The following is a 13,416-nucleotide window of genomic DNA, read 5'->3' on the forward strand; positions in this document are numbered from 1 at the left end:
GAGAAAGAGAGAGGAGCGAGAAAGAGAGAAAAGAGAGAGAAAGCGAGAAAGAGAGAGAAAGCGAGAAAGAGAGAAAGAGAGAAAGAGAGAGAGAAAGCGAGAAAGAGAGAAAGAGAGAGAGAGAAAGCGAGAAAGAGAGAGAAAGCGAGAAAGAGAGAGAAAGAGAGAGAAAGCGAGAAAGAGAGAAAGCGAGAGAAAGCGAGAAAGAGAGAGAAAGCGAGAAAGAGAGAGAAAGCGAGAAAGAGAGAGAAAGCGAGAAAGAGAGAGAAAGCGAGAAAGAGAGAGAAAGCGAGAAAGAGAGAAAGAGAGAGAAAGCGAGAAAGAGCAGAAAGAAAGAAAGAGAGAAAGAGAGAGAGAAGCGAGAAAGAGAGAAAGAGAGAAAGAGAGAGAGAAAGCGAGAAAGAGAGAAAGAGAGAGAAAGCGAGAAAGAGAGAGAAAGCGAGAAAGAGAGAGAAAGAGAGAGAAAGCGAGCGAGAGAGAGAAAGAGAGAGAAAGCGAGAAAGAGAGAAAGCGAGAAAGAGAGAGAAGAGCGAGAAAGAGAGAGAAAGCGAGAAAGAGAGAGAAAGCGAGAAAGAGAGAGAAAGCGAGAAAGAGAGAGAAAGCGAGAAAGAGAGAGAAAAGCGAGAAAGAGAGAAAGCGAGAAAGAGAGAAAGAGAGAGAGAAAGCGAGAAAGAGAGAAAGCGAGGAAAGAGAGAAAGCGAGAAAGCGAGAAAGAGAGAAAGAGAGAAAGAGAGAAAGCGAGAAAGAGAGAGAGAAAGCCAGAGAAAGAGAGAAAGCGAGAAAGCAGAAAGCGAGAAAGAGAGAAAGCGAGAAAGGAGAAAGAGAGAAAGAGAGAGAGAAAGCGAGATAAGAGAGATGTTTAAAGCGAGAAAGAGAGAGAGATAAGCGAGTAAAGAGAGAAAGCGAGAAAGAGAGAGAGAAAGCGAGAAAGAGAGAGAAAGCGAGAAAGAGAGAGATAAGCGAGATAAGTTTGCGAGTTTGTTTAGAAGCGAGCGAGAAAGCGAGAAAGAGAGAGAGAAAGCGAGAAAGAGAGAGAAAGCGAGAAAGAGAGAGAAAGCGAGAAAGCCGAGAAAGCGAGAAAGCGAAAGAAAGCGAGAAAGCGAGAATGAAAGAGAGAAAGCGAGAAAGCGTTTAGAAAGAGAGAAAGCGAGAAAGCGAGAAAGAGAGAAAGCGAGAAAGCGAGAAAAGAGAGAAAGCGAGAAAGCGAGAAAGAGAGAAAAAGCGAGAAAGCGAGAAAGAGAGAAAGAGAGAAAGAGAGAAAGCGAGAAAGAGAGAGAGAAAGCGAGAAAGAGAGAAAGCGAGAAAGCGAGAAAGAGAGAAAGAGAGAAAGAGAGAAAGCGAGAAAGAGAGAGAGAAAGCGAGAAAGAGAGAAAGCGAGAAAGAGAGAAAGCGAGAAAGCGAGAAAGAGAGAAAGAGAGAGAGAAAGCGAGAAAGAGAGAGAAAGCGAGAAAGAGAGAGAAAGCGAGAAAGAGAGAAAGCGAGAAAGAGAGAGAGAAAGCGAGAGAGCGAGAAAGCGAGAAAGAGAGCGAGAGAGCGAGAGAGCGAGAGAGCGAGAAAGCGAGAGAGAGAGAAAGCGAGAGAGAGAGAAAGCGAGAGAGAGAGAAAGCGAGAGAGAGAGAAAGCGAGAAAGAGAGAAAGCGAGAAAGCGAGAGAGAGAGAAAGTGAAAGCGAGAAAGCGAGAAAGGAAAGAGAGAAAGCGAGAAAGCGAAGAAAAGAGAGAAAGCGAGAAAGTAGAAAGAGAGAAAGCGAGAAAGAGAGAGAGAAAGAAAGAGAGAGAGAGAAAGAAAGAAAGAAAGAGAAAGAGAGAAAGAGAGAAAGAGAGAAAGAGAGAAAGAGAGAAAGAGAGAAAGAGAGAAAGAGAGAAAAAGAGAGAAAGAGAGAAAGAGAGAAAGAGAGAAAGAGAGAAAGAGAGAAAGAGAGAAAGAGAGAAAGAGAGAAAGAGAGAAAGAGAGAAAGAGAGAAAGAGAGAAAGAGAGAAAGAGAGAAAGAGAGAGAGAGAGAGAAAGAGAGAAAGAGAGAAAGAGAGAAAGAGAGAAAGAGAGAAGAGAGAAAGAGAGAAAGAGAGAAAGAGAGAAAGAGAGAAAGAGAGAAAGAGAGAAAGAGAGAAAGAGAGAAAGAGAGAAAGAGAGAAAGAGAGAAAGAGAGAAAGAGAGAAAGAGAGAAAGAGAGAAAGAGAGAAAGAGAGAAAGAGAGAAAGAGAGAAAGAGAGAAAGAGAGAAAGAGAGAAAGAGGAGAAAGAGAGAAAGAGAGAAAGAGAGAAAGAGAGAAAGCGAGAAAGCGAGAAAGAGAGAAAGCGAGAAAGAGAGAAAGAGAGAAAGAGAGAAAGAGAGAAAGAGAGAAAGAGAGAAAGAGAGAAAGAGAGAAAGAGAGAAAGAGAGAAAGAGAGAAAGAGAGAAAGAGAGAAAGAGAGAAAGAAAGAGAGAAAGAAAGAGAGAAAGAGAGAAAGAGAGAAAGAGAGAAAGAGAGAGAGACTCAGCAATCCATGTCTGTCATGCCTGTGATTTCAATGCAAGCTTCACCAGGAGTCTCCAATCACTGCAATCAATAAATAAATAATAATAATAATAATAAAAATTACATGCATAACACAATACTTGCAAAATCCATAAAACACATTTGACCTTAAAAGGGATACTTTGCTGAAAATTTGTCAGTACCATGATAGTGATAAATTCCTATCCTTTGAAGTACCAGTACGTGCCCGTACGTGCGTGGCCATACGTGCAAAAAAAAAAAAAAAAAAAAAAAAAAAAAAACTTTCAACCCGCGTGCCAGAAACAACAAACACACAGGCCGTTCCTTCGCTCTCGTAAACAATGACTTGATTGCGGCATTGTATATATCTATAAATGCGCATAAGAAATCGAGAAATTATTAGAATACAGTGTCATCACTATTCGGAAGTCCGTACGTTGTAACCCGTAATGGGGAACGCGGCTGAGGATCTCTTCCCCAACGGCCAAGCCTACGCAGCAACGTGTCCTGTCATTGGTAACAAAATGGCGCATCGGCCACGCCCACGCAGCAACGTGTCCTGTCATTGGTTGGTAAATAAATGGCCATAACTTGGGAAGCACTTGTCCGATTAACATTGTGACGTCCACGGGACTTGAACAGTCCCGCCAACGTAGAATGAGCCGAAACGATGGAGGCGGTTTATTTATTTATAACCCAAACATGGCGGTTCTAATCGCTCTACCGCAAACGGGACGAGGAAGGTGGCACTATTCACTTTTCACTGAGTTGATGATGTTTATTTGTTTTTATTATTACCAGAAATAACAAGACTCTGCAAGAAGAGGGATCCGGGGCGATTCGACGGGATGGTGTGGGATCGGGCGTGGGGAAAAACACAGACAATTCCAATGAATATAGAGATCTCAAACCTTCTAAGGCGCCAAGCGCACACGCACGCACACACACACACACACACACACACACACACACACACACACACACACACACACACACACACACACACACACACACACACACACACACACACACACACACACACACACACACACACACACACACACACACACACACACACACACACACACACACACAACCACACACACAACCACACACACAACCACACACACAACCACACACACAACCACACACACAACCACACACACAACCACACACACAACCACACACACAACGTAGCTATTTCTGGTGGTCAGGCTGGACCGTGGTGTGGACGCAACTGTCCCTGGATCGGCGTCGGACGAGCTGGCCTTGCTCTCGTCAGGGGGGCAGGAGAAACCGTGGTGCTGTCGACCTCCTGGTTTTGGCCCAAGTCTGTTCACAGCCGCCAGAGAACCAGTTCTGGCGCCAAGCCGCGAGCAGGAGAGGGAGGCAGGTTCGCCCGCCGTTCGACCCCGTACTCCGAGTCAGCAGAACCCCAGAGCCAACCAAGGTGAGGCACGAGGCTCAGCAAGGCTCCAAGACACGATCAGGAACACGATCGAATCAGCACAACAACAAGGATGCTCCCCGCGCAACAGCCTCCCCACCAAAAAAACACGATCTTTTTGGTTGTAATCTTCTTCCTCTTCCTTTTCGACCCCGAACAGAACCTTTTTATCCTTGGTCCTCGTCACTTCCAATCGAGCCGTTTATTGGCCCACCGCCGTCGCCTTCCGCCAATCGTGATCACGGGGCGGAGCCATCCGCTGCACTGTCCTGTGACGTCACGGCTATTCTCCAGAGAATACCAAAAGGGGTTTACGCAGACACACTTACCCTATCCCGTGTCCCTATCTAATTACATGACAATTATCATTTCCCCCTTGAAGAAATGAACATTTACTAGACAACTTATCACCATTGAATTGCTACTTATTACATCGAGATCCTGGTAAACTCGAACAGCATGGCATACCTTATTAAACATCCTAATTACCCTTTGAATGCATACCCCCCCCCTCAAACGTAACAATATCAAACCTTGAAAAGGCACATCCTCAGTTCCCCAGCAATATACCAGGCAAGTTTCAATTAGATCGGACCAGTGGTTGTCGAGAAACAGCGGACACACACGCACACACACACACACCTGGAATTGTAGATAGATGAGAAATCATATCTGCCACCCATTACAAACTGATTTTGATCATACAAGGTAGATATTTCCCAAAATAACTTCAAATTCGCCGCCGTTTTGGCAGCTCCGTCAGTCACTATCCTGGAGTTTATCAACCAATCAGCGCGGACTACGTCACCCGTGCTTGATGCCAGATGCACGTCAAGCAATACCCATTATCCTCGATCTCTCCGTCCACATGGCTCGTGAAATTCAACCATATTCCTTTGAACCAGAACATTCTGACACAGAATTGACTGTCGCCACCATGAGGAAAGTTCAAACAGTGACCATGATACAGAGCCAGAGACCAACGATCTACGGAATCACCTCGAAGCTAGAGTCGGGCAAGCCGCGGACTGGTGCTTGTATGGCCTGTGTCAGCCATTACTGACTGCTTTGGAATGTCAGTGTTGTTGCGAGTCATCACGTGTGACAGACAAGAAGAATGAAATATGTTTACCTGAACGATGTATTTCAAGAACAGAACGTTTGTCCAGTGTTTGTTTGGATCATGACGTCATCTACATCACGCTGCTGATGATGGCTCAGGTGTTTCATCTGCTGTCTCTGTCAATGCAGCTTCTTCCCTTAAGCATTCAGCGAGATCCTTCAAACATCGAGCACTGGTCATACGTTTTACATATGCAGTATAACCTGATTTGTCAATGTTATTAGCTCCATGCAAATGCACCTTGGCAACCAAAACCGATATAAATTAACATTACTGATCTTGTGAAAACCTCACATCCATCTAATGCCAATATCAATGGCCAACGACAAACAACAAAATGCAATATTTGTGAGACAAGGAAACACAGTAAATGAAGACATATTTATCATTTACATAAATGATAAATATATCCTCCTCCTCCTCCTCCTCCTCCTCTTCCTCCTCCCCTTTGTATCTCCCAATCAAATGCAGGTTGCTAAGGTTCATCCCCTTGTTGATTTCACGTGATGCCCCACTGTCGGTGCATAGCCTTCTCTCTGTGACTTTGCTCCTTCACGAGCCACTACTTTGTGGACAAAATATGGAACATCATGTTGTCATCTTTCATATACAGTACAGTACAGTACCGTACTGTATACGAGTATGCATGTGTTATGATTACCTCGACCCGACGTCGTTTTCTCTCCTGATTTTCTGAAACCTTTCGTGGTGGTGCACATGCCATATGCTCAAACATGGATGGGTATGCATCATCCGTCAGGGTTGACTTGGTTTTGGGATACAAATGTGGTGCTATTACATACTTGGGGTCAACAAACAGAAACCTCTCCTCGAAGTGATGTTCACAGATGTGGACCCACTTTTCCAGAGCATGGAACAGTTTCAATGGGGACAAGCAGACTTTGATTGAGCTCCATTTACCCCATGGTGGAGAAAAGAATGAACATTTTGGATCCGATTTCTCAGTCCCGGTACAGCCTGGAGCACAACAAGTTGGCATAGTTTGTTTGGTAAAAGTGTCAGCGGTGGTTTGGTCAAAGTGTCCTGACTCTTATGCTGAGCATCGCCACGGATTATCTCCCACACAATAAAACCACATAATCCGCAAAGAGCAACCATCCGTCTGCCACCCAGACAATTGTTCCCACTAATTCAAACCATTCAACCAGAAAGAATGTGATGTGATCGGCGGGTAAATCGAAACATGAGAAGTTGGATGAGCACTCCACCAATCCCCATTGGACATGATCTTGTGTCTAGTGTCGGACAGAAATTTGTATTATGACCTCCGCTAGGTTGAACGGTTTACATTTTGTTTCTCACATTCCCACTGATAGTCCAGCTCCAGATTGGGACCTGAACAAAAATCAAATCGGCTTGTTCTTGTCAACAACCCAACTCATCCACCAAGTTTTATCACAATCCATCCACAACCTTTTGAGACATCGTGCTATATTCAGGTGGCCAGGAAATAATAGGACAGTTGCCGGAAAAACAGTCAACAATTTCATCATTATTTAATAATTGGTTCACAAGTGCCAGCCAGAGTGACTACTATATTCGTTATGTTGGGTAGTCAATCTAATAGAAAAAAAAAAATTTTTATTAATTTTTTTTTTTTGACATTTGTTCTTCCCTTATTATCAGTATTTAAAATGGTGATTTCAATGAAATTTGGTTGGTAGGTTCATACCATGACCTAGTTGTGTGCAAATGAGAACCATTGCTGTGGACACCACCGTTGCCAAGCAACGGGACTTTGAAATTTTTGAAAAATCATAAAAAAATTGTTTTTTCGAAAATCAAAAATCGGGCCACGAGTGACTGTGGGCAGTACATTCAGCCATATTGTCAAAAATTTACAGCCGGATCCTATGAAAACTGTCGGAGAAGATAGACTTTGAATGAACCCTGGTCGAAAACAATAAAAAAACGAAGTTCGTTATATCTCAGAGACTGAGTCAGATATACATGAAACTGGTATGGTAGGTTCATGGTATGTCCTAGTCATGTGTGAGAAAGAACCGTTGCTATGGACCCCTCAGTTGCCTAGCAACGGCCGAAAAACCTCTAAATGTGGGGGTATTTTAACGAAAAAACAATCTGCAGCATTAACCCTTGAAGCTGGAATCATGAATTTTCTTGTGCTTAATCCTCAGGTCATTCCCCATCGAATGGGCCCATCGTGTCAGGTTATATTGGGTAGTCTACTACCCATGTCCGCCTACTGGCTTGTCTCTGTGTCTGTCTGTCCAGAGCATAACTTCGTGGACTTTCATCCGATCTTGATTAAACTTGGTTATGTGTTCGATATCAATGTCTAGTTGTGTTTTCCTGGATGAGGGTGTGGGTGCGGGTGCGGAGCAACGCCCAAAACATAGCCATTTTTAGGGGGTAATCGGATTAAAAATCTATCTTCTCCTAGGGAATTGACTTAATGGAATGGGTTCTTCGGTATTTGAATAGCAAAATGAATTATCTAAAACAGGGTTTCCCAACCTTTTTTTTACTGGGGTACCATTTCACATGTTTGTGGTCCCACCGAGTACCACTGTACCAAAATTCACCGAAAAGTGTTTATTTGCGATACAGATACGACAATGGGGAGTTAAACAATACTAACAATTCACAACTATGACATTGAGCAATCTGATCTGAACAAAACAAAGATACAGTAAGTACCTATTTGATTGTGTAAAATGTCCAGTCAATGGGATGGTTGAGCCTGCTTCTTGCTCACAAGCAGATCAATGTCAGGCTTTGTTTTGGATAAAGCACACCGAACATCATGTTCAACATCCAGTAGGGAACTTTGTTTTGTTTTTAGAATAACGACTGACGAGAACCCAGCTTCACACAGCCATGTAGATGGGAATACGATGAGCGAATGAACAGCCAGGGCAGCTTGCTTAGGGTAGGACCCCAACATTCCACACCAGAAGTCCGCAAGATTCATCTCGTCAAACTGATCTCGGGCGGTGGAGTCGTTCTTGAAATCAATCAAGCTTTCCTGCAGTCCTGTTCCAGGTGGCAAATCCAATGCATTCATGCGAAATGGGTTGCGAATCATTTTCAGATCCAGTTCCTTGAAATCCGGAAAATAGGAATTTACTTCCTCATCCAAATAAGCGAGGTGATCTTTTACCAGTTGTATGAACTCCCTTGGGGGATTCTTTTCACGCTTCTGAAGAATATCGGCTGTGCAAAAAAACATGACCACCACTCCCGCTTCGACATTCTTCTTCCACAGACGGAGTTTTTTCCTGAAATCCCTTGACCTTGTCTATGAAGTCAATGATAGTCACGTCAGTCCCCTGAAGAGACTTGTTCAGGGTGTTTAACTGAGAGAAAATGTCGACCAAATAAGCCAGGTGCAATGCCCAGTGGGGGTCGTTCAAAGCAGCGACGAAATCGACAGTCTTTGGTTTTCCATCGTTTTCGAAGAATTCACGAAGCTCAGCTCGCAGTTCAAACACGCGCTCCGCCATATTTCCACGGGATAACCATCTCACCTCAGTGTGGAATAAGAGAACTTTATGGTCGGAGTCGAAATCCTCGCAAAGTTTCTTGAAAAAGTCACGAATTGAGAGCCTGGGATTTCACATGGTTCACAATTTTGATCATGGTTGAGAGAACGTCTGTCAATGGCTTGGGGAGCACCTTGGCTGCGAGTGCGTGGTGGTGGAGCATACAGTGTAGGCCACGCACTTCAGGAGCAACTGCCTTCACAAGTGTTTGGAAACCTGATCTGCACCCCAACATAGGCTGTACTACAGATGGTGCTCCAGCTTTCAGATCAACCCATGACAGCCCAACTGATCAAAGACCGAAGACACCTCTTCGAAAATGTCCTTCGCTTTCGTTGTGGTTTTAAGCGGGCGACAAAATAGTATTTCATCCTTGAACTTGGCTTCATGCACGTACCGAACGAACGCTAACAGTTGGGCACAATTTGCCACGTCAGTTGACTCATCCAATTGCATTAAAAAAAATCCGCATGGAGATGCCTTGATTTCTGCCACCACCTGGTCACAAACATTGGTTGACATTTCTTCAATGCGCCTCTGAACTGTGTTGTTTGACAACGAAAGAGAATTGAGCTTCTTGGTGCTTTGTTCTTCCAGCGTGAGACGTACGATATCCTTTGTGGAGGGAAGGATGAGGCTTTCACCGACGGTGTGAGGTTTTTTTTCTGTTCTGCAATTCGCAGTGCAACTAAGTAGGATGCCTTTACGGCTGCTGAAAAATGCCGCTGTCGTCGAAACGTGCTCTTTTCATGGCATTTTCCTTTGACGAAAAAAATCATGGTCCTTGTCGCTGTGTTCAGGATGAACAGAATCAAAATGGCGCTTCAATAGACTTGGCTTCATAGATCGATTGCCGATAACTTTTCCACAAATAACACACTGTGGAGCTTCTAATTCACCTTTTTGGATGGAAGTGAAGCCTAACTTGAGATAACTCGCCGAATATTTTCGCATTGACATGATGCTGGTGAACGATAACGGTAACGATAAGCCGGGCAATAAGCAATGATGACAGTGTGGCGTGTAGAGGCAAAACGAATAATAAGACTTGTGCACAATGGCCGATAACAAACAGCTGTCAGTGTACAGCCGCTTTCGATATAAATTTAATTATTGTGCACAAGCTGCACGAGAGAGAAGTAAAATAAAAACTGCGTTAAAAAATAAAAATAAAAACACGCTGCCGCGTACCACCGAGAAAGTCCAAATGTACCACCTGTGGTACGCGTACCACAGGTTGGGAACCCCTGATCGAAAACTTGCCGTTGTCTGATTTTTCATTCTTGTCCCAAGGTCAAGGTCACAAGGTCAAAAACTTAGAAAATTGCAAATTTTTATATAAAAATCATATGACCATCCAAACTTTGAGAGCTCGGATGACAATATTTTTTTATGCATAATGTTGAGGTCATTCCCCACCTCAAGTCTTGAAACCATTTTGCTCTATCTCGAACACCTTGCCCGTGGCGCCCCCTTCAAGTTTGTTTTTACGCTGATTTCATCAAAGTATGGATAATCCGAGGAGTGTGAAATGCCATATAGCCTATATGACGTTATATTGTTCTTGGAATGTTCCAGAGGAAGTTTTGCACCAAAGGTCATAATCCATGACCTTTGACCTGTAAAGGCCACAAAGGTCAAATTTTCAAAGTTGTTGGAATCGAACCGGGTTTTCGACCTTCGACGAACTAACTCCAATAAGCTATAGCACGTATCCTGTTTCCTTACTTTAATGTCCACAACATTCTTTTGTGACCTTTAAAGGTTATGCAAAGGTCAAATTTTGAAAGTTGTTGAACCAAACCGGGTTTTCGACATTTTGCAGCTAATAACCTGTCACTCGTACCACATCATGATCATTTTTATAACTTGGTCAAAAATTATCACATCGTCTCATCCTTGACTTCTGAAACAAACCACACCGTCAAATACCGCTCGTGAACCATCGTCGTCTTCAGACGAGTTTGTTATTATTTTGATTATTGATCGATTTTTGTTTGATGTTAGAAATCGATAATTATTAATTCTGATTCCAGAATCCCCAAAAAGTGGAAGATTTGAACCATGGAAGACCTTTTACTGCTTGAATTCTCTGCCTGCCCTAATTACATCTGGGCCACCCTGGTATATAGTTTGTTTTTTTTTGGCCCCATCAATGGTGAAGAATCACTTTCAAAATTATCGAATCAGTTCGACCTTAATCACACACACAAACTGTCCGTCCAAAGTTTCGTCCGAATCCGTCCATAACTTTTTGAGGTTGCCTCCTCACAGACAAAGACAGACAAAAACAGAGATTGGGGGGGGGGTACATAACCTCCGTCACCCTTCGGTGGTGGAGATAACAATGAGCACCGAAATATCATGAAAAACATTCGTGTCGACAGGAGCTTTCCGTGGAGTCCTTGGTCATGTCATTCCCACAAGGGCATCGGCCGACGTTCCACAACAGGGTCAAGTGGCAGCAGTCTCGGGCAGCTTGCACAGACGCTTCTGCTTTACCAAAGGAATTCACCACACGTTTACCAAGGCGTAACTCCAATACGTAGTAACTCAAAGCAAAACGCTTCAGGTGAATTATTTCCGCGAACGTCACACCGACTCACGAATGCGCCAATTTAACTCTCACCTGAACAAAAGCACCGGATTGACTTTCACGAACTCAATTCATCAGCACTTGGGATGGAAAAAAAAACACCTCCCCAAAGTTTCGCTGAGGTAACCAATGTGCTGACTAAACATTACCACAAGATGTGAGAGAACGAAAGACGAATTTCCCGCTCACACGCGCCTCACGGGGTAGCGGATGTACAGTAATAAAAACAACCGCACAGGTTTCCTTGTGTGGGGATAATTACACGCTATCACCTTTAAATTACAAAATAATGTGAACAATGTAGCTCATTTACAAACACTTTGTTTCTTAAAATAAAAAAATAAAAAATAACGGAAGTTTCCCAAAAATAACAACTATGATTACACCACCGCTGCGTTTTACGCCGTCGCACCGCTCTGTGAAATTTTTGTTGATTGGACAATAAATAAAAAACATGACTATGCGTTGTAATAACGTTTAAACCACCTACAATATTTCATTGTCATTTTCTGTCAATATTGTATTTTGTGCAGAAAACCTCTTTGGGTTGTTGCCATTTTCAACTTTGAGCACATCCAGATAACCATGTGAACATGTATCTATACTCATGATAGTGTGTGTGTGTGTGTGTGTGTGTATGTGTGTGTATGTGTGTGTATGTGTGTGTGTGTGTGTGTGTGTGTGTGTGTGTGTGTGTGTGTGTGTGTGTGTGTGTGTGTGTGTGTGTGTGTGTGTGTGTGTGTGTGTGTGTGTGTGTGTGTGTGTGTGTGTGTGTGTGTGTGTGCATCCTCCAAAACCATAAAACCGAGCAGCCTGAAACTTTGTGTGCAAACTAAGAAAACTCCAAGTAGTTAGGGAATTTTAGCAAATTGTATTGACCATCTGTGAAAAAATTGCTTACCAAAAAATTTCTTCACTAACATATTCCTCTAGGTGTCTACTAACACCTATCAATTAGTGCAAACCCAAATCCTTGTAGAAAATTCTGGGGAGCCAACCAAAATTCGGGTGCTCAGAGGGCCTGCGCGAAAAAAATCGGAAAATTAACTTTTGCCAATATTGACTTGCGGGATGTCTAACTAGGGGTTTTTGGGGTGCTGAATTGATTCCAACCATTATTTTTGAGAAAAAAAAACACTCCTTGATCATATAAAATGTATTTTATTGACATTTTTAACAGAACTGTGCTCAATGGAAATGTTGCTTCGTCAGCTTTTACAACCTTATTCATCAAACTCCCCAGTATCTTCCTCACTCCCATTGTCATCCATCTGGTTTATGTTCACGCAAGAGTTACCATGACAGATGCCGCAAGCAGAAATACACTTGACTCCTTGCTTTTTACAGCAGCACCTGAGTGAGCTGCAGTCCCCCGCACAGTTGCAGCTGGCAAACGTCAGGAGGTAGTCTGGTGCAATGGGGTCTGTAGAAGGGACTGGTGCATATACTTGCTCAGTGAGTTGCCATCCATAGTCCCGGGCATCCAGCGATGGACTTTGCAGCATCAGCCAGTCTCTAGTCTGGAGGTAAGCTCGGAGAGAGCGCTGTGCTGCAGCTCCTGTTGTCGGGGGGAGTTTCTCAGGTTTTATGCTCCCAGTAGCAGCTCGCTTGCTGAAGATGTCGAATCTCAAGTCTTCCAAGTCTTTGGAGGATTTCCCATGGAACATGAGCATGAAAACATCACAGCCTGCTTTAATGATATCACCTTTCTCAGCTCGGATGTCCATAAACACGTCCATTGCCCTCTCTGCTTCATCAGTCTTGCAGAGCTTGCTTAGCAAAGTTGGTTTGCTTAACCCAAAAATTGCAGACTGCATCGCAGCCAGAGAAGCTGTGCAAGAAGATGAGATACCTCCGGTATATCTCTGGGAGGGCCTCCTGGATCTTTCTAACATCGTAAGATGTTTCTTTGGCTGTCGTGAGGAAGATCGGATGGTCTACAACATGATGAATCAGCATAACCAGGACGTCTGTGTCCTCAGTCCTCACCTCGACAGGGGACTCTCTTGCCTCATCTAGAGCTGCGCGGACGATGGAGGTGTCGGCATCATCGGAGCATTGCTGTACACTGATTCCATTCCTACGAAATGTCTCAGCAAGGAGCAGAACGAGCTGGGCTTTGTTGTTCTTGTTATCGAGGAACTTTTCTCTTGCAATGATGATTTTGAGATCCAGACGAATCTGAATGTCACAGCATGCATTCTTTGTTCGTCTCAAGTGGTCATGGTCCTTGGTGGAGCTGCCATAT

At 43.7% G+C, this 13,416-nt stretch overlaps 1 protein-coding gene across 2 annotated transcripts in view; it reads right to left on the minus strand.

The window, feature by feature from the left end:
• MMS22L (MMS22 like, DNA repair protein) overlaps positions 1–11,389 on the minus strand; it is a 384,598-nt gene extending 373,209 nt beyond the window's left edge. The window contains exon 1 of one of the 2 annotated variants that reach the window (XM_085857867.1): positions 11,202–11,389. The gene's annotated coding sequence lies outside the window, so the exon portion shown is untranslated. Of the gene's footprint in view, positions 1–5,054; positions 5,205–11,201 lie in introns of those variants that run through there. The other variant, XM_085857868.1, reaches the window with a different exon arrangement.
• Positions 11,390–13,416: the final 2,027 nt, after the last annotated feature.

The sequence above is a fragment of the Eptatretus burgeri genome, chromosome 15, assembly GCF_056783735.1.
Source record: "Eptatretus burgeri isolate ZD-2024b chromosome 15, Ebu_testis_v1, whole genome shotgun sequence".
In the NCBI taxonomy this organism is placed as follows: Eukaryota; Metazoa; Chordata; class Myxini; order Myxiniformes; family Myxinidae; genus Eptatretus; species Eptatretus burgeri.